Source organism: Meles meles, chromosome 12 (genome assembly GCF_922984935.1).
Source record: "Meles meles chromosome 12, mMelMel3.1 paternal haplotype, whole genome shotgun sequence".
In the NCBI taxonomy this organism is placed as follows: domain Eukaryota; kingdom Metazoa; phylum Chordata; class Mammalia; order Carnivora; family Mustelidae; genus Meles; species Meles meles.
Window position 1 is genome coordinate 81,614,729 of NC_060077.1, and position 26,989 is coordinate 81,641,717.

The following is a 26,989-nucleotide window of genomic DNA, read 5'->3' on the forward strand; positions in this document are numbered from 1 at the left end:
ATGGTGACAGCTGAGGTACTGAATATTGGTAAACAAACAAACAAACAAACAAAAAACACCTCTATGAGAGTAAAACAAAAGAAGTCTGTGAATTGCCAAATAGTCCAGGAAAAGTCCTCCTACAGTCCAAGGACCAGATTACAGCCAGAAATGCAGCCAGAAAAAATCACCTGGAAGGAAAAGCTACAATCTCAAATGAAACTACTCGCTGTACTTTTCAGTTGTTAAAGGAAGCAGGTATCAAAACTGCTTTCCACAGAGAATGTGGAATGTGCAGCTTTCACTGCACCTAAGTGTGAAATGATTCCAACTGAATGGGTTTGTAGAAGAATAGCCACTGGTTCTTTTTTCAAAAGAAATCCTGATGTCCAGGAGGGAAGTAAGTCTTACCCACCTAGTGGAGCTGTTTTTCAAGGATGATGCCAATAGTGAGCTACAGTGGTCTGAGGAACAGCTAATTGCTGCAAAATTTTGCTTTGCTGGACTTGTTATAGGCCAGACTGAAGTGGATATCATGAGTCACGCTACACAGGTTATTTTTGATAGATTGGAGAAATCCTGGTTGCCCCAGAACTCTACACTGATTGATATGATGATGGAAAATATGTTGATGTAACCACCAAAGAAATCGTTCCTGCTGATGTTATTGACAATGATTCCTGGAGATTCTGGCCATCAGGAGATCGAAGGCAACAGAAAGATAAACAGTCACATCGTGACTGCAAGGAAGCAATTCCCGAAGGGCTCCAGATGGTGAAGACAAATTTTGAGTGGGCTGCAGAAAGAGTGGAGTTGCTTCTGAAATCAGAAAGTCCGTAGAGTTGTAGTATTGATGGGCTCAACTTCCGATCTCGGTCACTGTGAAAAAACCAAGAAAGCTTGTGGCAATTTTGGGGTTGCATGTGAACTTCGGGTAACATCTGCCTCTAAAGGACCAGATGAAATTCTGAGGATTAAAGCAGAGGATGAAGGGGATGGCATTCCTACTGCATTTGTGGCAGAGGAAGGCAGAAGTAATGGTTTAGGACCAGTGATGTCTGGTAACACTGCATACCCCGTTATCAGCTGCCTCCACTTACTCCTGGGGAGCTCAGGATGTGTGGTCTTCTCTTCGACTACTCAGTGGTATTGGCTTTTCAACCATATTTTCTCCAGAAGGATCAGTTCAGTTTGCTGCTCATGAATTGAGTATTAAATGTATTTAACAACCATTTGGTATGGGCTAAACTGTGAGCAAGTATATTCAACACATGGATTTCCTTGAAGCAGGCTGACAAGAAACACCTGAGAGGGCAATTTGTAAAACATCGTTGCTTTGTGCATTTTTTTTTTTTACAAAAACTATACATTTCTTGTTTAGTTTCAGAAAAAAAAATCAAGATGAAAAGTTTTCAAGTCAATCAAAGAAAACAATAAAATTTATTAGTGAGTTAAAAAAAAAAGAGAGAGAGACAGTTGGACACTTAACCAACTTAAGCCACCCGGGCACCCCTATTTGAGTTAAGTCTTCAAGTTTGTGGTTATTTTTTACAGCAGTAATAGGAAACTAATGCACAAATTAGCCTCATATTTGGAGGCCCCCAAAGTTAACTTAAATGCGACTCAGGCTATCCCTATATGTGATAACTTAATCTTGTCTGTTTCAGTTAAATGACCCAAGTTTCCAGTTCTCCCACCCTTGCTCTGGTGGGGTCTTCTCATTCTCCTTATCTCTCTCCGGTGCACCCTACTTAATCCTTCTTCCCTTCCAATGCAGGAAGATAGAAAATCTGTGTTCCACTTAGTCGAGAATGGAGATAGCAAACAGGGACAAGAAAGAGACAGAGTAAGTTGCTTTCAGGATGAATCCAGAGGGGGTGTTATTAGTAATTAAGGGCTTGCTGGTAAATGTTCTGGCACATTAGTAAAATGTTGGCAGGTTCACTACATCAGCTATTATATTAAACACCTTGTTTCACAATGTTCATAAAGAGGAGTGCCATTTAGACCTTGCCAGGACCTCATCTGAGAAAGATTTGAGTTCTCAGATTTTTGGAAAAGGATTCTTCCAAATTTCTAGCAAAACAAATTAAAGAAGAAAACAGAGCTGCTCACCTACTTGCCTTTTTTCTCTATTCACACCTTTTGATTGTACAAGTTTATATAGAGGAGTCAGGAGTTAATGTCTTAGATCAGTCTCTGGCTCATATTAGCAATGGTTAAGTGTTATATTATTATTATTATTACTATTATTAAAATTATTTTCTCTAATGATTCTGAATTAGCTAAATAATTACCCCCTTCTTTCCAAAAGCTCCTTCAGGAATGTTAGAAAATCAAAAAGAGACACACAAGGGTCAAACTGGGCTTTGCTTCTCTTTGGGAATTGCCTCCTGCTTCAGGAACAACTTTTTACATATGCATCTTGCATTAAAATGGGATTTTTCTTTCCTTCCCTCATCTAGGTAAAAACAAATAAATCTGCTGTCCTGTCAGAAATACTTAAGTTGACCTCAGCTATAGATAACTCTGGACTCTTCCAAGTGATCTGTCTTGCCCAAAGACAGATCCATAAGACTTATTCCAACAAATATGATGGAAATCTGGATTTACCTAAAAATTCTAGAAGGAAAGTTCAAGGAACAGTGTTCTACTCTTGGTTGCACCCAGGATCAAGACTTACTGGAATATGGGAAAACCCAAGTGGTCTGGCCCCACACTTTGAATTTGACCTCTCACCTGATGATGCTTTCCCATCTCTGGGCAGTATACCCCCACTTCCTCATTGCCCACATTACTTTAGGATCTTCCCTCTCTCCTCACACTCCCTTCCCCTTCCCTGAATTTCCCACCTCCAAGTCCACAGTAGGCTTCTCTGTGCCTTTCCCATCTTCTTCTGAATGAAAAGAGTTTTGGAAAAAGGAAAAGGAAATACTGCTACAAAGTTGGGATTCATTTTTGAAAACTGTACATACATATTATGTATAAAATCAAGGCCAGGTATACAGTCACAATAGATCACAAGAATGATCTAACATACATTCCGTGTTACTAAAGAACCTAAAATTTATATACAAAGGTGATATTCTCAATGGTCAGCTCTTTTGTAGACTTATTTAATCTCAGCCTCCTTTTCATCTGAGGCTGTGTTAGGGGCTAGGACTCCAGCCTGGAAGAGTAACGTGGGCTCACAAGCTATCTCAGCAAGTATCACTGCACTTCCAAAGCAGGAACGATTACTTGTTTTTCCAGAAACCATCTCTTTTCTCTCCTAAAGACAATTAAAATAAATTCTAAGTGGAGAAATACTATATATCAATCCACATCACCCACCTTATGTTGCTACGTACTTCACTCAAGCGTGACTCCCACACTGCTATTTCCAGTTTTGTAGGAACCACAGCGATTCACTGGCCATAACTTTAATGAAGGAAAAATTGTTCTGGACAGGAGACATAGAAACAACCAATCACTGATCTGGCCATTCCACTACTTCAAGACAGGGTTATCTTTAAAACTTACGCTATAACTTGCTAATGCCAAGTATTTGCAGTGCTCCGTACTCACTAAAATGTTAGATGGCTACCTGTTTGAACTAGCTCTTAAGCCCCAGTATCTGTCTCTTTTCCAAATGCATTACTTATCTATTAATAATGGCATAAGATGAGTAAGCTTTCCTTAAGACTAATTTAAATAAATCAGAAGATAAATGAACTACGCCCTTGGATTTTATGCCACATTGAGTAAATAACCATGTACAAACCTTCAGGAATACAGTTAAAACTAACAATGAGTACACCTTCCCCAAAATGCTTCAAGGTTGTCCTTGACAATTGTTTCAAAAGATCAAGAGCACACATCTAATCCCAAGACTCTCCTGTCTTCAATAATTCAGCTCAGTAAAACTGTATCAATCATTTACCATGTACAAATGACTAGGCTTGTCATTTTAGTGGGCATAAAGATGAATAAGACATGGTATCTGCACAAGAAGAACTTACTCGTTTCTCATCCATTAAGATATTGACACCTTTTTAGTATCTAATTTTATTTTCTGTTCCCAACAAGACTTGAATTAGACAAAACCAAAGCATGTCTTGCCCGTTGTGGCATGAGCTGAATCTATTATTAGTCAAAACACTAATCTTAAAATAGAGGAGGAAGACAGTATTAACAATTTTCTTTCCAGGAAGTCAGTTTGTGTTGTATAGACTCTCTTTCCTCAGAGAAGTCCCCCCCGCCAAAAAAAATTCTTAGGTGAGTTCTCAAATATTTTTTCTCGTAATTTGCTTCTGGTTTGCTCTAAGACCAATAGGTAAAATATTGTGTTTTATTACGTGAGAGCAAGGGAATCTACCTTCCTCCTAAGGAAAACAGAAAACTGGTGAGAAAAAGCTGCTGAAGGAATGAACCCCATCGTGTCTTGGAGAGTTCCCTTAAGATGACATTTTGAACACAGACAAAATGCTGAAGAGTTAATGGCCAGAGACAGCCAATTCTAACAAGCTCTAAGGAGATCTGGTGTTTACATTTGAATCGGAAGAGCGAAATAAAGAAAATGTGGCCCGTGTTAGGAGGGCTGGGGTTGGAACAAATAACAGTCTTTTCTTTGACACCCTGGAGTCCTTTGCCTGGCTCAGCCAACAGGTCTGCTTAGTGCACTGTCATGAGAAAATACTCTAGTTTGAGTCTGGACTTGCTTAAAGGCTACATACAACCTAGCAGACTTGTTGATGTGTAGGGGAGGAAAACAATTTCCCTTCTACCTTTCTTAGTCCTTAGCTGGGCCCCTATAACAAAAGACAGATTAGCAAGAGAAAATTTTTATAATGTATAATTCATGTACACATAGCAGATACCCAGAGAAAAATGAGTATCTCTAAGCAGTGGCTTACAATTCAAGCTTAAATACCATGGTCAGCCGAAGACAAAAGAAGAGAAGTATGGTGGAGAGGAATGTCAGCTCTGGGGAGGTTACTAGGTAAAGCACAGCAAACAAAGGTAAGGTTTGTTATTCAAATTTAAATCAATGCTTTTTCTACTGACCAAAAAAGAAAATTCTCATAATTTAGAGCCATTCTTCTGTTCCTGATATAGTGATACAGAGAGGGAGATACCCCTAAAAATGGAGACTTCCTTTATAAATATAAATTTCCCTTTAAAAAGGGTAACTGCTACTGTGTTTTCAGAATTTAAAAATTTTTTTTAGGGGCACCTGGTGGCTCAGTCATTAAGTGCCTGCCTTCAGTTCAGGTCAAAATCCCAGGGTCCTGGGGTTGAGCCCCGCATCAGGCTTCCTGCATGGCAGAAAGCCTGCTTTTCCCACCTCCCACTCCCCCTGCCTGTGTTCCCTCTTTCACTGTCAAATAAACAAATAAAATCTTTTAAAAATTTTTAAATTAATTACTTAATAACTTTTATTCGGGAAGTAAAAGTAACAGAAACAGTGGTTCATAAGGCATGTCACACAAGGCCTGTGTGCAAGGACACTGCCCCAGTTCCACACTCCCCCCTCAGGCACCCTATTAAGATGTCATTCTGAATGGTCACAAAATGGTGGAAACACATCCAAAATAATACATTAGTACTAATGCAGTAAAACATTTACGAGACTGGGTGGAGAAGACAAAGGGCAAAGAAGATAGCAATGTTGAAATGATAAAACTTCTACTTACAGCCAGCATCCTTCCAATTTTATATTAGGCTATTTGATTTGGACACTCTTTTTCAATGTAAAAACAGTACACATGAACCCTTTTCAGCTTTCTGCTCAGCTTCTCCCAATGTGCTATTCAACCCTATGCAATATTTCATAAAACAAATTATTTTAAATATTTTTCAACAATGAGAACAATGAAGAAAAGAGCCATGAAAGGAAGAATGTCAGTTGCTATATCTGAACGTATGATCCAGGATACCTGATCAATAGGAAAACATTCATAAATATTCAGAACTGGAAGTGACCTTGAAATTTTTATTGCAACCATTTCATTTTATCAGCTTCGAATACCAAAGCTCAGAGAGATTAAATTGCCCTCACTCGTGTCTCCAGTATGCAGTAGAAACTGCAGTAAAAATCAATTAACTAAAATGAAACCACTTCGCTAACATATATACCACGACCTGTTTACGACGAGAACAGCACTGCTAATATCACCAACGTTGCACCACATCCTTCTCTTGCTTGCTCCACGCCCCTCTTAGAGCTCGGAAGGAGGAACAGGTCATCAAGAGAAACAGAAAAGGAATGACAGACATCATCTCCTTCTCCCATCTCTCTTCTTTCAAGTATCCCAGAGGTAGCGGGAACGAAGAGAAGTCAAAATGTTATGCCTGTCAGGCATGGGGCGGGGCGGGGGGGATGTCTGCTTGCGTGAGTGCTCTGCTTGGGGCAAGCAGTTGACACCAAAGAACAGCACAGGACGGGAGACCAGGCACTGGGAGCCCAAAGTGGGCCCAGCAGCCCTTGTGGGCACCATGCACGATGGCTCCCGGAGTTAAGCTGGGGGTGGGGAGTGATTGGGGGGGGGTTGTATTTTGTGCTTTCATGGGACACTATGCATTGCCTAGATCCTAGAGGATTCTTTTGGGTTCTATGATTCCAAGAGGGCTGTTTTACAACTGTGAATTGCATATGACTGATAGCAATGCAAAATAACACTTGGCTATAAACATACAAGTTCAGTTCCATCCCTAGGGGTTCCATGGACTTCCCTTCTAATGTAAACGCTGGGTTGGGGTGCTTCTACACATTCATTTTAACATTCTCGTATTCCGTAGATTAGTACTTTTTAAAAATTTTTCCATTGAACTTCCACTGAACTGTTTCATTGTAAAACCTCACCAGTTTGAGTTGAAGAAAATCTTCAGCCATGTGTTCATTTTCATACCTGTATGAGAGTTGTGATTTTTATCCTTTTTAAAAAATAGTCTTTAAGCATCCAGAGGAAGAACCTACCTGGGTCCTTCCCTGTGATCCAGCCACAAGCATCCAAAACTTGATAGGAGGGAAGGCACAGCTGAGAACTACAGCTCACACCTGCTCATGGTACATTAGCATAACAATAGACACTTCACCCTGGAGGCTCCCGCTTTTTTCCTTTCTCCCCCCTGGGTTCCTTAGAGGTGAAAATCTATTATCCTGGGGAGAGTGTTTTAATTCACATCTAAGTGACTAGACCTCAAACTGAGTTTGCATCTTCAATCCACTGGGGCCTAGATTCATTTGCAAGTAAATAAAATTTAACTTTCCTTTCTGAGCAGTCCTTGCTGTCAGTGACAACAAGGACCTCTGGCAAAATTTTCAGAACGAAAGGGTAAGAGCTTTGGCTTTAAATGCTAAGTAAGTTCTTTAAAAATAAAACTAAAAACTCTGGTCCCTTTCCTATCATATATAACTTCCCAGCCCTCTTCCCCCTGCCTGGTCTCCTTCTACTGGAAGGCACAGCATCCTTTATATCCTTCACTAAAATAAACATATTTGGTACCTAAACAGACCAAAGCTTATCAAGAATCTCTGTACCTCTGTTGGAGGCACCTGGGGACTTCTAGGTCTTTTGCTGAAACTCAGCCACTCAGAAGAGATGACACAGTGGATAAGAGAAGAACCAGGATCTAAAAATTAGTGGTTCCAAATTCATCCTCTGTTTTCCTACGACACCCTAAACCGAGGACAGTGGTCTCCAGAGGGAAATGTAGGAAGCAATTATTCAAACTAACTTTTCTTCATTTTTAACTTCAAAGTGGTGTTTATTATGGTTGTTTTCAAATGTTTTGTGTATGTCTTACGATAAAATATAGCAGGATTATAGTATATGTAGGTCATTTATTAATGACTGAATAGATATGTCAGAGGTGTCTGCTCAAAAAACACACAAGGATGACCAGTCAAGACTATTGAGAGGGCCTTTTCTTTAGTGATACTATTGAACATTAACTAAGACCTGCATTCCCTAACAGCAGGGATGGTAGAGGAATTCTCTCACCATTTTGTGTTCCCAGAAAACATAAAGAACCACCAAGGTAAATAAAAGAGAAAGAAAGAAAGAACCATTGAGGGAAAAGCCATCTCTGTCCTTCTTCAGCGATTTAAAGGCTATAAATAGTGGTTAGGACCAACTAGAAATAATTACAAAAACTGGAATAAGCAAAGGCAGGTTCTGAGATGCTCAGAGCTGATAAACCCTTAAAATTGAGTTGTTTTGGACTGAATTGTTTCCCCTAAGGCCCATACATTAACATCCTAATCTCCATTATGCTTGTATTTGGAGATAAGGACTTTAGGGAAATAATTAAGGTTAAATGAGGTGTTAAGGGTAGGGCCCGAATCCTACAGGACTGCTGTCCCTACAGGAAGAGAGATCCCAGTTTCTCTCTGCCCCTTCACCCCACAACATACAAGCACGGAGAAAAAAACCCTATGAGGACACAGTAAAAAGGTAGCCATCTCCAAGTCGAGAAGAGCTTCAGATATCAACCCTGAAAGCACCTTGATCTTAGACTTCAAGCCTCTAGAACTGTGAGACAATGCGTTACTATTGTTAAACCACCCCCCCCGCATTGTAGTATCTCACTATGGCAGCCTGAGCAGCCTAATACACTTGTCCACCTAACCTCCACTGATCAAAAATAACTGTTACAGGGTAACTCTCTTGGGTCCCCTCCCTCTTCAGGAGATTTGTACTATCACTCAATAAACTTTGTTTTATTATCACACACACACACACACACACACACACACACAACCAAAACGACACTTTCCTTATAGCTACTTCTTCTCAGTTGCCTTCAGCTCAAAACAGTCCTCCTGTCAAAGCGACATATTTGATAGTGACATGTTCTGCTCCCCTCTGAGGGAAAGTCTTTCCATCTCCAAAAAATATATGAAAATTCATTCCAACCTCCCACCTTCCAGCCCACAGCGCAAAACCACTTGTGACCTTTCTTTCAGTAATTACAGGTTTCTAACATCAAATTAGAAAGTAGGAGTCCTGGAAGTCAAACGAGCAATCATCTTTTAAACACTAGGAAGATACAAAGGAAGGGGCCGTGCAAGTGCACGTGTCTTTAAAAATATCTAAGCCAAGAGGTGCCTGGCTGGCTCGGCTGATGGAACACACTGCTCTCCATTTCAGGGTTGTGCCTTCAAGGCCCACGTTGGGTGTGTTCAAGGCCCAAGATTCTTAAAGATAAATATCTTAAAAAAAATTTATCTAAGCTGACTGAACCTAGACCATCTTTCAACTTCTTTCTGTCATTTCGAGTCTACCCATACCTTCTCTGGAGCGACTCCGTATTTCTCTGTAGCCTCCATGACTTCTCTACTCCCCAAACTCTCTGCGTGTTCCTTTTTTTTTTTTTTTAAGGTTATTTATTTATTTATTTGACAGAGAGAGAGATCACAAGTAGGCAGAGAAGCAGGCAGAAAGAGGGGGGAAAGCAGGCTCCCTGCTGAGCAGAGAGCCCGATACTGGGCTCAATCCCAGGACCCTGAGATCATGACCTGAGCCAAAGGCAGAGGCTTAACCCACTGAGCCACCCAGGCGCCCCTGCGTGTTCCTTTCTTGCTCAGAATTTTTTAATATCTCAACATCTTTACAATGGAATTTGACACCATCTCTGGCTTCCTCGGCTCACTCTCCGTACTCAAATCCCACTTCATCAAGCCTTCCCTGACCTTCCTCTCAATTCCTATCCCATACACCTGTATTAAGCATCAGGCTGTCTTAGTCCCTTCGGGCTTCTATAACCAAACACTACAGTCTTGGCAGCTTATAAACAACAGAAATTCACGTCTCACAGTCCCAGAGGCCGGGAAGTCTCAAGTCAGGGTGCCAGTGTAGTTGTGTTCCCGTGAGAGCCCCCTTCCTGGTCATAGCCAGCATCTTGCTGTGTTCTCGCACAGTGAAAAGGCCGAATGCTCTCTCAGGAGCCTCTTTTGCAAGGGCACACGTCCCATTCCTGAGTTTCCACCCTCACAACCTAAGCACCACCAAAGGCCCCGCCTTCCAGTACCATCGTCTTTGGGGTTTGGATTTCAATAGATGAATTTTGAGGAGGCACAAAACCTTTTCATTGGCCTAGTGATTCCAAATAGAGTCACTGCCAGCTGGGGAGGACGTATCTCGAAATGGCCCAGGGAAGCATACTTAGGGAAATAGCTGTGTTGCCCTCAGCATGGACAAGGACTGGGCTTCTGGATGACCAGAACTGTTGAGGAGGCAGGTGTGTGGGAGAAAGACGATGACCCTCAGACACAGTCAGTCCATCTCTCAAACCTAGTGTCTCTCGTCTAGGGATTTCACTTTCAAGGATGGTTTGATGTGTGTTTTAATAGCTCTCAGACCATTAGTCTGGGCCAATTTCTTGTAGCCCTTCTTGATCCGAACCTTCGTAATGTCTGACCCTGGATTAGATGCTGAAAAGTGATGTTCTACCGTTAGTACAAAAAATTAGGCTAGAGGCAAGGGCCCACATCGTCGAAGTAGCTGCCTCTCCAGAGATGGTAGTTAAAGCAACTAAAATCTAAAATAAGAACCTAATGCCTCACCCAGGACCCCTCTTGGAGGACTCCTACCCAAGTCACAGGACCATGCTGTGCCTCAGTTCTTCTTATCCCGAAGAATGGCACATTGACTCTTGGCTTAGAAAGAATTTTATAGGCTTGGGTTTGCAAAGCCAGACTGGAAGCACTATTAATTTTCCCCTGCACACCCTGGTCTCCAGGCACACGTTAATGGTTGCCCACGGCCTTCGGTCTCCGAAGCCTGGCTTTTCAGAGTCACTGTCAACTGGACTGAAAATATTACCTTGTAGGACCTACAAGTTTTATGTTACATTTTGAGCTCCTGAAATGGAAGTTGATAAAGCAGGTGTGAAAAAATTACTTAAGATCTCCTTGAGAGGGGCGCCTGGTTGGCTCAGTGGGTTAAAGCCTCAGGGTCCTGGGATCGAGCCCCGCATCGGGCTCTCTGCTCAGCGGGGAGCCTGCTTCCCTTCCTCTCTCTCTCTGCCTGCCTCTCTGCCTACTTGTGATCTCTGTCAAATAAATAAAATCTTAAAAAAAAAAAAAGATCTCCTTGAGAATCTCCATTCCCAATTGACAAGAATCCCGGAGGAGAGAATCTCCACCCGGTTTCTTCTGTCTCCCTTCAACACCCTCCTTGGAGACAGGCTGCAAACTAGCCTTTGCCAGAGCCATGCTACCACATAAAGCTGTTGCTGCAATGGCCATGACCTTAATTACTATGGCCCATTATTCAAAAACACTAATTGAGTCATGGTCCCATTGCAAATGTGACTTAACTTGTGTTTTACTGCTTTGCTCAGGCGCCGCAAATAAAAAAATAATGGCAGTTGTAATTAACTCAGAACCGCCATATAACCTGCCCCTCCACCCGTGACGGGTAAAAGTTCAATTAAAAAGTAAAGTTATTAACAGAGTAGGGTTGGGTCACACATCTGTCATACAGAGTGTGACAGGACACAGAAGTTACCCCATGCCACTAGTGAGAGAATCCCTAGAGACCCGTGGTAACCTTACTTTGGGGCTTGCAAGAAAAACAGCACTCTCCATCAAGCACTTAAAATTACTTCCTGTACGGGGTCATGTGATTGGTCACTTTCCCAAAAAAGTCTACCTAGAGGTGTCTATTTCAGAGTCACGAAGGACGCAGCAGTAAGCTACTAAACCAAAAGAAACAAAAGGATCATGAAGCAAGGCCAAGATATAAGAACCTTACAGAAATGTCTGCACACTCCCCAGAAGTTTATTAGGAGCCTTCAAAAAGATAGGCGATACAATAAGATATTGCTCACAGCCGCGAGGATGGCTGTCACCAGAAGGAAGGACAGCAACGAATGTTGACAAGGATGTGGAGAAATTAGAAAATCTCACACACCACCAGTGAGAACGCGCGATGGAACTGCCCCTGGGAAAACCCTTTGGCGGGTCCGAAAAAGTGAAATGAGAAGTATTCAAATGATCTAGCATCTCCATTTCCAGATTCATACCCAGGATTAAGTATGTCCACACAAAAACTCGTACGTGAGTGCTCACGGTGGCAGTAGTCGTGACAGCCAAAAAGCAAAAGCCACACAAATGTCCGCTGGTCGAGGGCTAGATGAACAAAACATGGTCCATCCATACAACAGTCTGTTCTTCAGCCAAAGAAAGGAAAGAAGCTCTGACCCACGCAACAACCTGCTGAGCCTTGGAGAAATGCTAAGTGAAAGAGACCAGGCAAAAAAAAGTGTCTGCCTTTGGCTCAGGTTATGATCCCAGGGTCCGGGAATCGAGTCCCGCATCTGGCTCCTTGCTCAGCGGGGAGCCTGCTTCTCCCTCCGCTTGTGCTCTCTCTCTCTCTCTGTCTGTCTGTCTAACAAATAAAATCTTTAAAACAACAGCAAAAGACAAAAAGTCACATATCCTATGATTCCATGTAGCCAAAAAGACCAGAAAAAGTAATCTGTAGAGACAGAAAGTAGAATAATGGTTGCTAGAGGCTGAGAGATGGGGCTGTCGTGGAGGGAAAGCCTTTTTCATTGCCTGGGTCCAAAAATCATACTGATACAAGACGGATTAACCAGAAAAAAAATTAATTACGTATGTACGCACAAGAGTTTCACCCAGAAATGAGACGCAAGGCAGAAGCCAGATGATTGAGGTTTATGTAGCATCTTAGGCTAAACAAAGGAAAAGGGGTTTGGGCCTCTGGAAAGGTCGGGGGAGAACAAGTTATGAGATGGGAGGAAATATGGTAAATGAGGCTTGTCTTGTTAGGCACACAGAGTCTCTAGGGTGCTAAGAATTGTCTCTTTTTTTTTTAAGATTTATTTATTTATTTGACACAGAGAGAGAGAGAGAGAGATCACAAGCAGGCAGAGAGAGAGGAGGAAGCAGGCTCCCCGCGGAGCAGAGAACCCGATGCGGGGCTCTATCCCAGGACCCTGAGACCATGATCTGAGTCGAAGGCAGAGGATTAACCCACTGAGCCACCCAGGTGCCCCTAAGAATTGTCTCTTGAGAGCAGATCTGGAAGCACCTTTCCAAAAGAGGAAATTTATACTTAATTTTAGGCAGTTAGGAGTGGGCAGTAAAGAACTTTTTTGGTGGGTCTCAATTGTCCTTAGCACAAAATAATATTTGTGCCAAAGGGCACTGTCTTTACTCAGCCTGTTCTGCCAGTCCAGGCGCCCCTTACCTCAGCCACCTGAGGCTAGACAGCACTGCCTTCAGGAAGCAGGGGACAGGAGCCAAGCAAATAACTGAGACAATAAAGACACAACTCAGAGTGAAAACAGAAGAATCGATATGGGCACGGTCCTTTATGTTCTTGCCTGGGTGTATATATTTTATCGGGATTGCAAACTTTAACCCACACCTAGGGAAATGTGCATCTTCCTTCCGGTCACAAGTAATCCGGCTTCTCACAATTTTTAGGATTTAAAAATTTTTAGCTACATGTCTAAAGCGAAATCCAGTCAATAATGGACACGAGCCTTTAGGAAGCATCCAGTATCTCTTAGATAAAGGTGCTCAGCTCTCCGGTATCTTCCCTTTCCTCCGGCTGATCCCCTACAGACGCCTCGATGTTTAAGGGAAATGGGACAGCTCTGCCAGCATTCGGCGGCTCGTGGAGATGATGATCTGGACTTTTCTGGCTTGAGCACTGCTCTGCGGGTGCTTTCAGGCTCACCAACGCCCTAATTCACTCAACCCTCGCTGCTCTAGACCTCCTGCCTTTCCTGCAGCCAGCTCGCGGTCCCTGCGGTCCTCTGCTCTCATAGACCTCTCCCGTCCCAGGCTCAGCGCTGATGTCCTGTCACCCTACCTCTGTGTGTGGCCCAGGGGAATGTCCCCTGCTCGCAGCTCAGCATCCCACAGCAAAGATCCCAGGAAGCCTAAGGTAATTCCACCCAGGGTCTCCCTCCCTACTGGAACCGTCCAGGGTGAGCCAGGCAGGTCTGAGAATGGATCCAGAGAGATTTTCAGGGTTCTAACGAGCATCTTGTTTTCATGCCCTTCCTCTGCCTTTGGCTTTTTTTCCCTCCTTACTTCAGTCAAAGCCAAATGAGGCAAGATTCTGGGCATATACAACCCATTTTGGGTATGCTTACCTCCCTCTACAGAGCTGTCTCCACAATCCCCTGGAGCTGAAAAAATCAGGCTTTCCCCGCTTCTGTAAATCTCAGCTCTCACTGTCATACTCTGTCTACCCTCCTTAAGCAGAACTCTCTGCAAGGGGTTATCCAGGACTGGGCTGTGTTAAAGAGGAGAGGGGAGTGGAGGTGGAATGAATCGGAAAAATCTCTTCGTTCTCCTTTGCAAGTCAGGGGCGGAAGGCTATCCCACCTTTCCTGCGCGCACTCTGTCATGCACTGAAGCTCCCTCTCCCATGCACTCCTCCTCCCTCCAGCCAGGGCAAGCTGAAAACTTGAAGCCACCTAAGCCAAAGCCTGCCACTCAGAAAGGCAAAACAGAAACACACATTCATACTTTAATACTTTTCAAAACCTTCCCCTTTGCCATATGTACACACCATTCGACGGGAGTGTTCACTAGTTAAGACTATTACGGAATGGGGCTCAGTGGGTTAAAGCGTCTGCCTTTGGCTCAGGTCATGATCTCAGGGTCCTGGGATTGAGCCCCGAGTTGGGCTTCTCTGCTCAGCGGGGAGCCTGCTTCCTCCTCTCTCTGCCTGCCTCTCTGCCTACTTGTGATCTGTCAAATAAATAAATAAAATCTTTAAAAAAAAACTATTAAGGAATTGTGGAATAGTTCTGAGTACTCAAGTATTCAAAAAATGATACCATAATGTATCATTTTTCTAGATCAACAAATGCATTTTATTGTGCTAATAACCGATGCTCTTGTACTAGGATGAAAGGTAGATGCATATAAACGGGAGACCTGTAATGTAAGCATTCATACGAGTGCTCTGGAACCAGATAGCCTGGATTCAAATCCTGACTGCCACTTTCTTTTGGCAAGTTGCCAATCCTGTACTTTCATTTCCTCATTTACTAAATAGGGGTAATAATTTAAAAAAAATGTTTTTTAAGATTTTATTTGACAGAGAGAGAGACACAGTGAGAGAGGGAACACAAGCAGAGGGAATGGGAGAAGGAGAACCAGGCTTCCTGCCAAGCAGGGAGCCCAATGTGGGGCTTGATGCCAGGATCCTGGGATCATGATCTGAGCTGAAGGCAGATGCCCAATGACTGAGCCACCCAGGCACCCCATTTTCTAAATTTTTAAAAAACACTTTATTTACTTATTTCAGAGAGAGAGCGAGCGGGCATGCAAGCATGAGCAGTGAAAAGGGAGAAGCAGACGCCCGGCTTAGCAGGGAGCCTGATGCATGGCCCTATGTGGGGGACTCCATCCCAGGACCCTGAGATCATGACCTGAGTTGAAGGCAGATGCTTAACTCACTGAGCCACCCAGGTGCCCCCAAGGGGTAATAATTTAGAAGGTATTTATAACAAATAACAGATGTAGAGACGCCTGGATGGCTCAGTGGGTTAAGCCGCTGCCTTTGGCTGGGGTCGGGATCCCAGGGGATCCCAGGGTCCTGGGATCGAGTCCCGCATCGGGCTCCCAGCTTAGCGGGGAGCCTGCTTCTCTCTCTGCCTGCCGTTCCCCTTGCTTGTGCTAGCTCCCCGCCCCCCCCTGTGCCTGCCACTCTGCTGGCTTATTTATTTATTACAAATAAATAAATAAAAGCTTTAAAATACACAAATATAACCATATAAAGGAGTTAGAACAATTCCTAGCATGTAGTAAAAAATATAATAAATATTGTTAGCATGTAATTGTGATATGAATCTGACTCCCATATATCCTAACAAATACTGGCTCGGTGCTGTGCTAAGCATTCAAATTCCATGCTGAACAAGACAGATACAGTCCTGCCCTGGGTATGTACCAGAGCTCACGACAAGGACCTACACAAGCTTGTTGTAGCTAGACAAGATCAAGGTGTGTTCCCTCAGGGATTTCCTCCGCTATAGTTATAGGCTTCCTGGAGGCCAGTGGGGTCACCGCACCTGAAATGTCGCTCCAGTGAGGGCATGTATATTCTTTGCCAACACTATGTGGTCAATAGCCTTTCCGCTCCCGGGCATCCCAGGGTCTTTGGTTCCCGCCCCCCGCCAGGTGCGCGGACAACCCTGCGACCGAGTTCTTCCATCAGTGAGACACAAGGGGGCAGTAGCGACACTTGGGCTTCAACGAGGAGTGACTTAAAAACCAAGCCCTAAAAAGAAAGGGAAATAAAGATGATGCAAGACCAGGTAGGAAGGGGGAGAGGAGAAAAGAGGAGGGAAGGAGGGAAGGAGAGAGAGGAAGGAAGGAAGGAAGGAGAAGCAGCGCAGGGTAAGAGCTGAAGACAAATGGTAATGTTTGCCCCCAGCCTCGCTCCCGTCTGGACGCGAGGCAAAGCGTGGATCAGTGCACCCACGTGCACTCTGGGGGACACCTGTGCTGTGCAGGGAGGAGCGAAAGGCCAGTGGCGCTGGAGCCCTGCCAGGAGGGCCTGCCCCTAAGGAAGGCTCGCCCACCCTCCAGGCTCTTAGAGCCGCCCGCCCCCCTCCCCCCAACCCTCCACCCCCAGCAGCTCTCTTAGCACCCGGTCCTTCCCACTGGCCGGCCCGCAGTCACTCGGCCTGAGCACTTTCCTCTCCCGAGAGCCAGCCGGGGCAGCCACCACGCCCCACCCAGCCCCAACACGCCCACAGGCCATTTTCTTTCTAAGAGCTTTACTACCAGGAAACAGATAAGAGGTAACAAAAATAAGCCGAGAGCGAATTACCAAGATAAAGGCAATCTTTTATAGCGCCTGGAGGAGAACCTCTCGCTCTTACTTTCTTTTCAAAACTAGATTTTTCCAGAGAGAGTTAAGGTGGCCAAATGTCCGGGTTTGTCCAGGACGGCCCAGGACAGGGGGGAGTCCAGAGATGGGAAACCCTCCCCGCTAAGACTGGAAGAGTCCTGCACAAACCAGAAGAGTTGGCACCTTCCAGGGGGCTCATGCCTGCCCCTCCTCTCCTTCTGACAAAGACTGCAGACTCAAACTTGCGCAGTCACCCGGTCCAGGGCTGAAGGAAAGGTGGGTGTTCCGGCTTTTCCTGGCACCCGTTGTCTCAAGTGCGTGGTTGACATCACTCGAGACCATTATGAAGGGATCACTCAGTAGGTGATTCTGTCTCCTGGGACCCCTCGTGATTCTGTCCAGGTCCCTCACCCAGAAAGGAGGGAGGAGTAGGGCGGGGTTCCTTCTGCTCACCTGGCCATTTTTTAGGGAGGGGTTACATTCTCAAACTCAGGAAACCCTCCCATCCCTGACTGCCCCCCAGCATTTTGCAAACTTCTGTTTCCTGAAAGGCTATCTTAAAAACCATCTCCTAAGTTAAACAGGATTCTTTGCAGCAGGATTTCCAGAATGGTGATATGCTAACACCGTGCATTTCCCCCAGGACTCAAGTCTGTGGCCCCTCCCAAACCTCCTCTCGTTGCTTCTGGGAGTTACTAGAATGGCTTCCAGAACATGTGTTCTGAAGAGCATAGGACCCTGGAGTCATTATCCCACCGGAGCAACTGTGGGGCTCTCTCCTGGTGATATCAGCACTCTTTTTCATAGAGCAATCACACAGCAATCACCCTGGAGGAATTTCCCTGACGTGGACCCAGGGCCAGCCCAGCCATGCCAAGTAGGGGTCGTGGTGTGTGCCTGTGTGTGGACGTGCCTGTGTGTGACGCGCGTGTGTGCACGCCCACACGCTCGTGTGCAATCTGCCCTACTAGGTTCTTTGCATCTAACCCAGTTGCCTGTGGCATTCTCTGCTGGTGTGGGGGAGGGCAACATAAAGTCTTCTAAAGTCTTTGTGCCTGCCTGACTTCCTACACTTTATAAAAATTGTGGGGTCCAACTGGGTGCAAATTCCAGCCAGTTTGGTTCTCCGGTCATCCCCTCGTGCATGAGCATATGTAGGATTTACTTCAGGTTCCTATAAGCAAACAGTAGCTTTGTGATACTCTTGCTTAAATATACTCGAGTGCATATGCCCATGTTATGTTTTCTAATAACATTAAAGACTGTTGCCTTGAGATTAGTTCGAAGCAACACATATGTAATGGGTTTTCTTTTTCAAAGGATGTGTCTTTTCATCCCCCCACGCCCACCCACCACTTTGTTTTTGCCATTTTTTTAAATGGCAAAAACTCCAACAAGTGCTGATTTATATACTGAGAACCAGCTCTGGAAACTAAATTGGGAAGTGCAGTTTGAATTCCTTAATTTATTTATTTCCCCCTCCAGCTAATGTTGCTTGTTTGTTATTCTGAATCTTGAGCATTGATGCTAAGAAAGAAAAAGTGTGCCTTCCTGTGGGGCGTTTATCACCTGTAAATTTCCAGGAGAACTTGTGCCTCTAATCTGTGAATTTGTTTCCTCCAGAGCAAATTGACTTTTGTCGAGGTGACTTTGGAGACAGGTCCGTTAGCAGGTTGGGAGAGGTGGGCTCTGCAAGCCCCCGGGGTTGCAGAGGTCTGCAGAGCCCCCAGCTGGCTGGGGGGGGGGGGGGCGCCTTGCTAAGCACCCCAACCCCCATCTTCCCCTCTCTGCAGAGCTGCCTCCATGGTTCAGTAGTCCCCCCACCAAACAATCCAAGTTGTTTAATTAAACGATTACCAGCTCCTTATTTCCTAAGTGAAACAGAATGGTAATTGTTCCCGCTGTAACGTAAATAATGGAGATCAGCCTTCCCTCCCCGTCCCAGCGAGGGCAATCGCTCTCGGATGGGCTGTCAGTCTCTGCCACACCCCACTTTGAGCACCACCTCGCACATATGTGCTATTAAAGCTTTCTTGCAAGTGCTGTTGGTGGTATTTATTTCAAAGAAGCCAACTATTTAAATGGAGTTAAAACAAACAGGTCTTTCACTCTCTGAGCCCCAACCTACAACCTTTGGCTCAACCTTCCCCGAGTTTTGTTTGGATTTTTAAAAAATTGACAACACCCTCTAATAAATTCCCTCCTTCTGTACCAGCTGGTCTCAACTGGCACTGGAAAGGCTGAAATGCCAAAGAGAAGGTTGAAACTGTCCGGGTGGCAGCTGGCTGAGAAAAATTAACCTCCCCGGGTTTCAGACTGATTGAGGTCACCTTTTAAAGAACAACCTGTCCCCTCTGACCACCTGCAGACGTGTGTGTGTGTGTGTGTGTGTGTGTGTGTGTGTGTGTGTGTGTGATTCCTACCAGCACCTCCCATTACTAACATTACTAACTGTGGCAGCCGTGCTCCGGGGCCCAGGTGTTCTGCTGGCCCGGGGAGAGTGGATGAAGGCAAGGTTGCACCGTGAATGTCAATGTCAGAGACTGTGACAGCTCGAAGGGACCCTGGAGAGGGTGGATTCCTAGCCTTTCCGGAAGAGGAAGCTGACGCCCAGAGCCGCAGAGCTTGATGACTGTGGGAAGGGGAGCCACGTGGCTGTGGCTTTTTGCCAATGCTTCTCTTGACCACGGAGACCTACCCACTGCATCTCCCCAGCTTGGATTTCTTGGGCGGGGGCGGGGCAAGGAAGGGGCCAGTGGGGAGGAGACCTGGCGGTTAAGGAAGACAAACCAGTCCCCTAATCAGTAGCCAACACTGTAGGGGAGGAGAAGGCAGGACCAGAAATGATGTGGGCTTACACGTAGGCTTTCTCTGCCTTCTCTTTTTCCTTTTCTTTTTGAATTTACTGTGCAAAAGTTTCAGTTCGTTACGCACCTCGGTTCGTGGCATGTTATCCTCTTTGTCCTCTCAATGGCCCTCTGTTGCTTTGTTTGTTTTCTTTATCTCCAAACTCCAGTCCCTCCCGCGGATAGGCCACCATTCTAATCTGTTTAGTGTGTCTCCTTTTATTTGTACCTGTTCTTGCAAGAACAGGTGTTGTACATGAAGATACGTGTACAACATGAACTTGTGACGTACATGAATATATGGATAGATTTCTCTATGATATACATGAGTTTTAATTTCATTTTGAAACAATTATAGGCACAGAAGACACTGTAATCAGAAAAATAGTTACAGGGGTGCCTGGGCGGCTCTGTCAGTTAAGCGGTCTGACCCTTGGTTTCGGCTCAGGTCATGATTTCAGGGTCATGAGATGGAGCCCCAGCTCAGCCCAGAGTCTGCCTGAGATTCATCCGCCTTCCCTCTCCCTTCACCTTGGGTCCTCCCTCCCACCCGCCCCGCCCTCACCACCATGCTCGCTCTCTTTCTAAAACAAATAAAAAAATAAAATCTAAAAAAAAAAAAAAAAAAAGGACAGAGAGGCACATGAAAAGATGTTCAACATCATTGCTCATTAGAGAAATATCAAAATTGCAAAGAGATACCATTTCACACCCAGCAGAATGTCTATTATTTAAAACAGACCAAAAAACCAAACCAAACGAAACCAAACAAGTGCTGGTAAAGATGTAGAGACATCGGCAACCTTCTGTATTGCTGGTAGGGAAATGAAATGGTGCAGCTGCCCTGGCCAGTGGTTTGGTAGTTCCTCAAAAAGTTAAACCTAAAGTTATCAGATGATCAAGCAACTCCACTCCTAGGTATGTCCCAAAGGAACCCAACACAGGGACTCCGATACCTGCACACCAGTGCTCATAGCATTACTCACAATAACCGAAAAGTGGAGACAACCTAATGCCCATCAAGATGAATATGGATTTTTTTTTAATGTGGTGTGTGGCTATGATGGAATATTGTTAAACTGTAAAAAGGAATGAAATTTCGATCCGTGCTGTAACGTGGATGAATGTCGAAGATGTTATGCTAAGTGAAGTAAGCCCCACACGAAAGGGCAAATACTATGTAATTCCACTTAAATGAAGTACTTAAAGTAGTCAAATTCATAGACACAGAAAGTAGAGGAGTGATGAGCAGAGCCTGGGGGCTGGGGGATGGAGAGTTATTATTCAACGGGTATAAAGTGTCATTTTGGGATATGAAACTGTCCTGAGAAGGATAGGGCTGATGACTGTCCAGCCATGTGATGTACTTAACACCACTGAACTATTCTTTTCTTTTTTAATCACCAATGGTGACTTCTTTTTTTTAAAATTTATTTATCTGAGACAGAGAGAGAGAGGTCAGTGGGAGAAGCAGACTCCTCACTGAGCAGGGATCAGTGATCTGATCATGACCTGAGCCGAAGGCAGTCGCTTAACCAACTGAGCCACCAAGGCAACCAACTGAGCCACCAAGGCAACCAACTGAGCCACCAAGTTGAGCAACCCAACTGAACTGTACTCTTAAAGATGATCAAAATGGGGGCGGCTGGGTGGCTCAGTGGGTTAAGCCTCTGCCTTTGGCTCAGGTCATGATCTCAGGGTCCTGGGATTGAGCCCGGAGTTGGGCTTCTCTGCTCAGTGGGGAGCCTGCTTCCCTTCCTCTCTCTCTGCCTGCCTCTCTGTCTACTTGTGATCTCTGTCTGTCAAATGAATAAATAAAATCTTTTAAAAAATGATCAAAATAGCAAATTTTAGTTATGTACATTTTATCACACACACTAGATGACATCAAATAATACAGTAGAGAGTGGTGCCTGGATGACTCGGTCAGTTAAGCAGTCAGCTATTGATTTCAGCTCGGGTCATGATCTCCGGGTCATGGGATCAAGCCCCATGTTGAGCTCTATGCTGGACGTGAAGCCTGCTTAAGATTCTTTCTCTCTCCCTCTCCCTTCCCCAAATTAAAAAACATAAATAAAAATAAAAAATAAATAGTAGGGAGGTCCCATGTAAGCTTCACCCAGTGGTGACATCTTACCAGACAATCATGCATTCTCAAAACCCAGATATTGACAATGATGTCAAAAAACCAACAAGGCAACAGATCTCAGGCAGATATTACCAGCTTTTGCATGGAGAGTTTTTTCTTTTTTCTTTCTTTCTTTTTTAAATGTCTTGATGTATGGTTCTATGACATTTTATCATAGCTTTTTATAATTAACACCATAATCATGGGGTATGTATATATTTTTAATTTCTCTAAAAATTATGGTGGTTTTCTTTTTTTAAAAGAATTCTCATTTTTAGAGATGAGGAAATCACTGTTGTTTTGTTTTTTAAAATTTTATTTATTTGACAGAGATCACAAGTAGGCAGAGAGGAAGACAGAGAAGGGGGGAAGCAGGCTCCCTGCTGAGCAGAGAGCCCAATGTGCGGCTCAATCCCAGGACCCTGGGATCATGACCTGAGCCAAAGGCAGAGGCTTTAACCCACTGAGCCACCCAGGTGCCCCCAAAATTATGCTATTTTAGTTCTCATTTTGCTTCTTACTTTTTGTTGTTGCTGTTGTTAACTAACACTGCACTCTTAGGATTTGTCCATGTTCTTATGTTCCTGGGTCTGTATCTGAGCCATTGCTTCTAACTTATGGGATACCCCGTAATATGTACCTATCACATTTTACTCTCATTTCTCCCACTGGACATCCATGTGGCCTCTAATTCTCCATCACCAAAAATGAGATTATAATTAATATCTTTGGGTCTATCCCATGGTGGTGTTGTGTGGGAATTTCTCTGGGATATATTCCTAGAAGCCAAACTGCTGGGACTTTTTTTTTTAGTAGGCTCCACACTTACCATATAGGCATTTTATTATCTCATATCATCACCCGAAGAAGTACAGTACAATACAGTACAGTACAATAAGCTATTTTGAGAGAGATCACATTTGCATACCTCTTATTACAATATACTGTTATAATTATTGTATTTTATCATTAGTTATTATTCATCATTCACTGTGCCTGATTTATAAATTACGTTTTGTCATAGGTATGTGTGTATGCGAAAAACATAGTGGTTTCAGGCATCTGTTGGGAGTTTTGGAAATTCTTCCCTGTGGATAAGGAGGACTACTGTATTCCTTTGTCCTTACTTTTCAGACAACACTTGGGACTACCAACTTTCTAATGTTTGCAAGTCTGATAGGAGGGAAGTGTTGTTTTAATTTGCATTTCTCTGATTGTTAATGGTTTTGATAATCTCTTCATAAGCCTATTAGCTTATTTTATTATTTTTTAAAGATTTATTTTAGAGAGAGAGTATGAGCAGGGGGAGGGGCAGAGGGAGAGGAGAAGAATCCCAAGCAGTTTCCATAGTACACAGAGCCTGATGTGGGGCTTGATCTCAGGACCCCCCAAGTTCATGACCTGAGCTGAAATCTAGAGTTGGTCGCTTAACCAACTGACTCACCATAAGCTTATGAGCTTTTTAAAACCGCTCCTTTGTGTCATGGACTGAATTGTCCTAAACCCAGTTCCTCAGATTTCCTTACTTGGAAACAGGATCATTGCAGCAGCTACAATCAAGTTAAGGTGAGGTCAGTGGAGTGGGCTCGACTCCAGTCTGGCTGGTGTCCTTATGGGAAAGAGAACTTTACACACAGATGTGAATATGTACACAGCATAGTCTGTGGGAAAAGACACGGGAAAATGCTGTAGGAGATCGGAGCTGTGCCGCCACAAGCCAGCCAATGTCTGGGGCGACCACAAGCTGGAAAAGGCAAGGAAGAATCCTTCCTCAGCTGGGGCCAGACAGAGTACGGCTTCGCTGATACCTTCCCGTCAGACTTTTGGCCTCTTGGCCTGTGAGAAGACACAATGCTGTTGTTCTAAGCCACCAGTTTTGGCATTTTGTTGTAGTAGCTCTAGGAAACCAAACATTCTCTGTAAATTGCCTGTACATAGTAGTTGCCCATTTTCCAGTGGGGATCCTGCCTGTGGGCGGGTGGATGCTGCTTATGGGCTCCGGATTTTCCTTTGTTGTTTGCTCTGCTCTTCCTCTCCAGCAGCCCCACAGCTCCCCGGGCTGCTTTGAGAACAACATTTCAACAAGAGAAGAACAATCTAGACAAAGGGAGGTGAAAGGCAATGAGGGAGCAGGGATATTTTGAGACAGAGGAGGTTTTGTGATACCTCCAAACAAACACAGGAAGGCAGTTTTGGATGGGAGGAAAATCAGCCTGAAGACAGCAAGAAGCCCCTGTGATTCCCTAAGTGCCTCGAGCCCTTTATTTCCAACCCTCTCATGCCCCCCTATAACTTAGACCAGTGACTGAGTGTCAGCTGCAGCCCCAAGCCATTCGGGGACTAGGATAGGTGCTTCAGGCCACTCGGTGTCCACCTCCAATGAAGCTGGCAGTTTGCCTCATGCCCACACACAGGGTTTATGCAATAAGCCAAGTTAGGTCTTCTTTTAAGAAAAAAAAAAAAAAAGATTTGAGAGAGAAAAAGAGAACTCATGCATGGGTGGGGGTGGAGGGTGGGGGAGAGACAATCCCAAACAGACTCCACGCTGAGCGCGGAGCCCCACATAGGGCTCAATCCCAGCACCCCGAGATCACAACCCGAGCTAAAACCAAGAGTCGGGGGCTCAAACGACTACCTCACCCAGGTGTCCCCATGTTAGGTCTTCTGTACTCCATCTTCTGACTTGGTTTCTTTGAACCCTTCAGAATATCCAAGGAGGAAGGCCATGAAATATCCAAAAGCATTTTGCTTTTAAAAAGACACTTTTGTTGCCCAAGCTGAGTGATGTTGAGCAGAAAGGCTGAGGCTGTTTGGAAGAAGGCGGTTCTGGCAGGTGTGGGCGGGCCCAGGGCTGCAGAAGCAGGTGCTGCTAAGTTACATTCTGCCCCAGATGCAGTTCCAAGAGGGGCCAGTTTCATCCATCATTAGTTTTTACTTCCTTAAACTGAGCCATCTCCTTGCTTTCTCATGGTACCTTCCCCAAGAGACCTCTTCAACTTCTCCTCGAGTCCCCAAACACACAGCACCTGGATTTTTTGTGCTTGAACTCCCTAAACAGCACCCCCCCGCCACCTCCCGCCTTGAACATGGTGTGGGGAGATGACCACATACACGGTCCTACACACAGGCTGCTCACCTTTACTCCACATTGAGAAAAGCAAGAAGACTCTCTCTATATACCTTTTGCACATGAAGATTTTAATTTTTTCTTGTCCCCTCCCTTTTTTTTCCCTGCATGTTCTTTCTTTAAAAAGGTCTAGTGACAGAACTGGGAATACTTACAGAGCTCTTGCAAGTTTCAAAAACTCAATTTAAGTGTAAGTGTTTTGGTAAAGAACCCTCCCTTTAAAGGATGCCATTCATCAGTTTAACAATGAGTATTGCCTGTACTTCAAGGCACTTGGTGGCTGTATTTTTTAATAAAATATTACTGATGAACCAAACTGATTCACCCCTATTTATATGAAATTTAAGGTTCTGTATTAGGTTTTATAGTCTTGAGATGGAGACTCCACCACAGGACATAAAATTTAGAAGCCATAAAAGAAAATGTGAAGATGTGAATGTATAATAACAATTTTTTTTTTAAAAGATTCTGCCTGGCAGGGCACCTGGGTGGCTCAGTGGGTTAAAGCCTCTGCCTTCAGCTCAGGTCATGATTCCAGGTTCCTGGGCTCAAGCCCCTCATTGGGCTCTCTGCTCGGTGGGGAGCCTGTTTCCCCTCTCTCTCTGCCTGCCTTTCTGACTGCTTTTGATCTCTGTTTATCAAATAAATGAATAAAATCTTAAAAAAAAAGATTCTGCCTGGCAACAACAAAAATGAGGCGAACAAAAGTAAATTAAAAGACAAGAGATAGACCAGGAGGAGATCGGGTATCATGTATAAGACACCAGGTCAACGACCATGCTATCTGAAGAGCTTCTACAAACTTGAAGAAAATACCAAAAAAAAAAAAAAAAAAAAAAAAAGGAGTGGGGGGTGGGGAAGAAGGCAGGGGATAAGAACAGAGAATTCGTGAAGGAAATACAAGTGGCAAAAGGATTTGTGAAGAGATATGCAAGTTACTAAAGAAATAAAAATCTAAAGTAGAACACTTTCCTCCTTACATTGAGAGAAAAAAGTTTCAGTGTGTGGGAGAAACTGGAACTTTTATACACAGGTAGTGGACTTATAAATTAGTATTGTTTTGAAGGCATTTTTGTAGTTTCTCTTAAACTTTAACGTACAGGTACCTAGGAATTTAGAAATCCCTATCTAGATATGCATTCTACAATAATGCTTACACATGTATACAGCAATACATTTACAAGGGGAACGATCAAATAAATTATGGTACATTCATTCAACAAATACCACGTACCCCTCAAGGAGAATGGAGTGTCGCTGTAAATCCTGACCTGAGGGGCGCCTGGACTCAGTCGGTTAATAGTCTGACTGTGGCTCTGGGATTGAGCCCCACGTTGGGCTCTGCGCTCAGTGGGGACTCTGCTTGTCCCTCTCACTCTGCCCCTCACCCTGCTTGTACGCGCATGCTCTCTCTCTCTCTCAAATAAATAAAATCTTAAAAAAAAATACTGATCTGAAAGATTATTACATGGAAGAGTCAAATTGCAGAATAAGAGATACGTATGTGATGATTCCACTTTTTAAATGGGATCATTTTTAAAATCATTTTTTAAATTATTCCATTTTTTAAAAAGTGAATGGGTGATAACCTGTTGCAGGCCTCCCATAACCCCCCAGACAACAGAGCAAGCTCTTGCAAGTCCCGATCTGGACATTCATCTCTGTAGTCCCCAGATCCAGCTCGGGGGCTAGATAAACGCTTCGTTGGAGACAATGGGCCTTCACACTTCCCCACTCCGCGCAGCTGCACAGGTGTACGTGGTTTTCTCATGATGCAAGTTCAGTGTGAGTCTACTCCCAGAACCAAGCTGCAGAGTGGTTTGCAGAAAGCGGAAGCCTAAGGGGGCAGAACCGCAACCCCCCCATCCAGTTCGGGTCCGGCTTCTCCTCACTACGGCTGCCACAGTGGCCACCAGCTGTCCCAGGCTATAGACTCTCATCCCTGTTCACTAGGAAGAGCCCAGAACTGAAAGACAAGGGGTAAGTTTGGTGGGGGCCAAAGAGGGGGCACCGGGGGGACAGATATCAAGAGAGTTGAAGCGTGTGATGTGGAGGCATGAGGATTTTCCCGCAA

At 44.4% G+C, this 26,989-nt stretch overlaps 1 pseudogene; it reads left to right on the forward strand.

Moving 5' to 3' along the window:
- Positions 1–26,756, forward strand: LOC123953925 (annotated as a pseudogene).
- Positions 26,757–26,989: the final 233 nt, after the last annotated feature.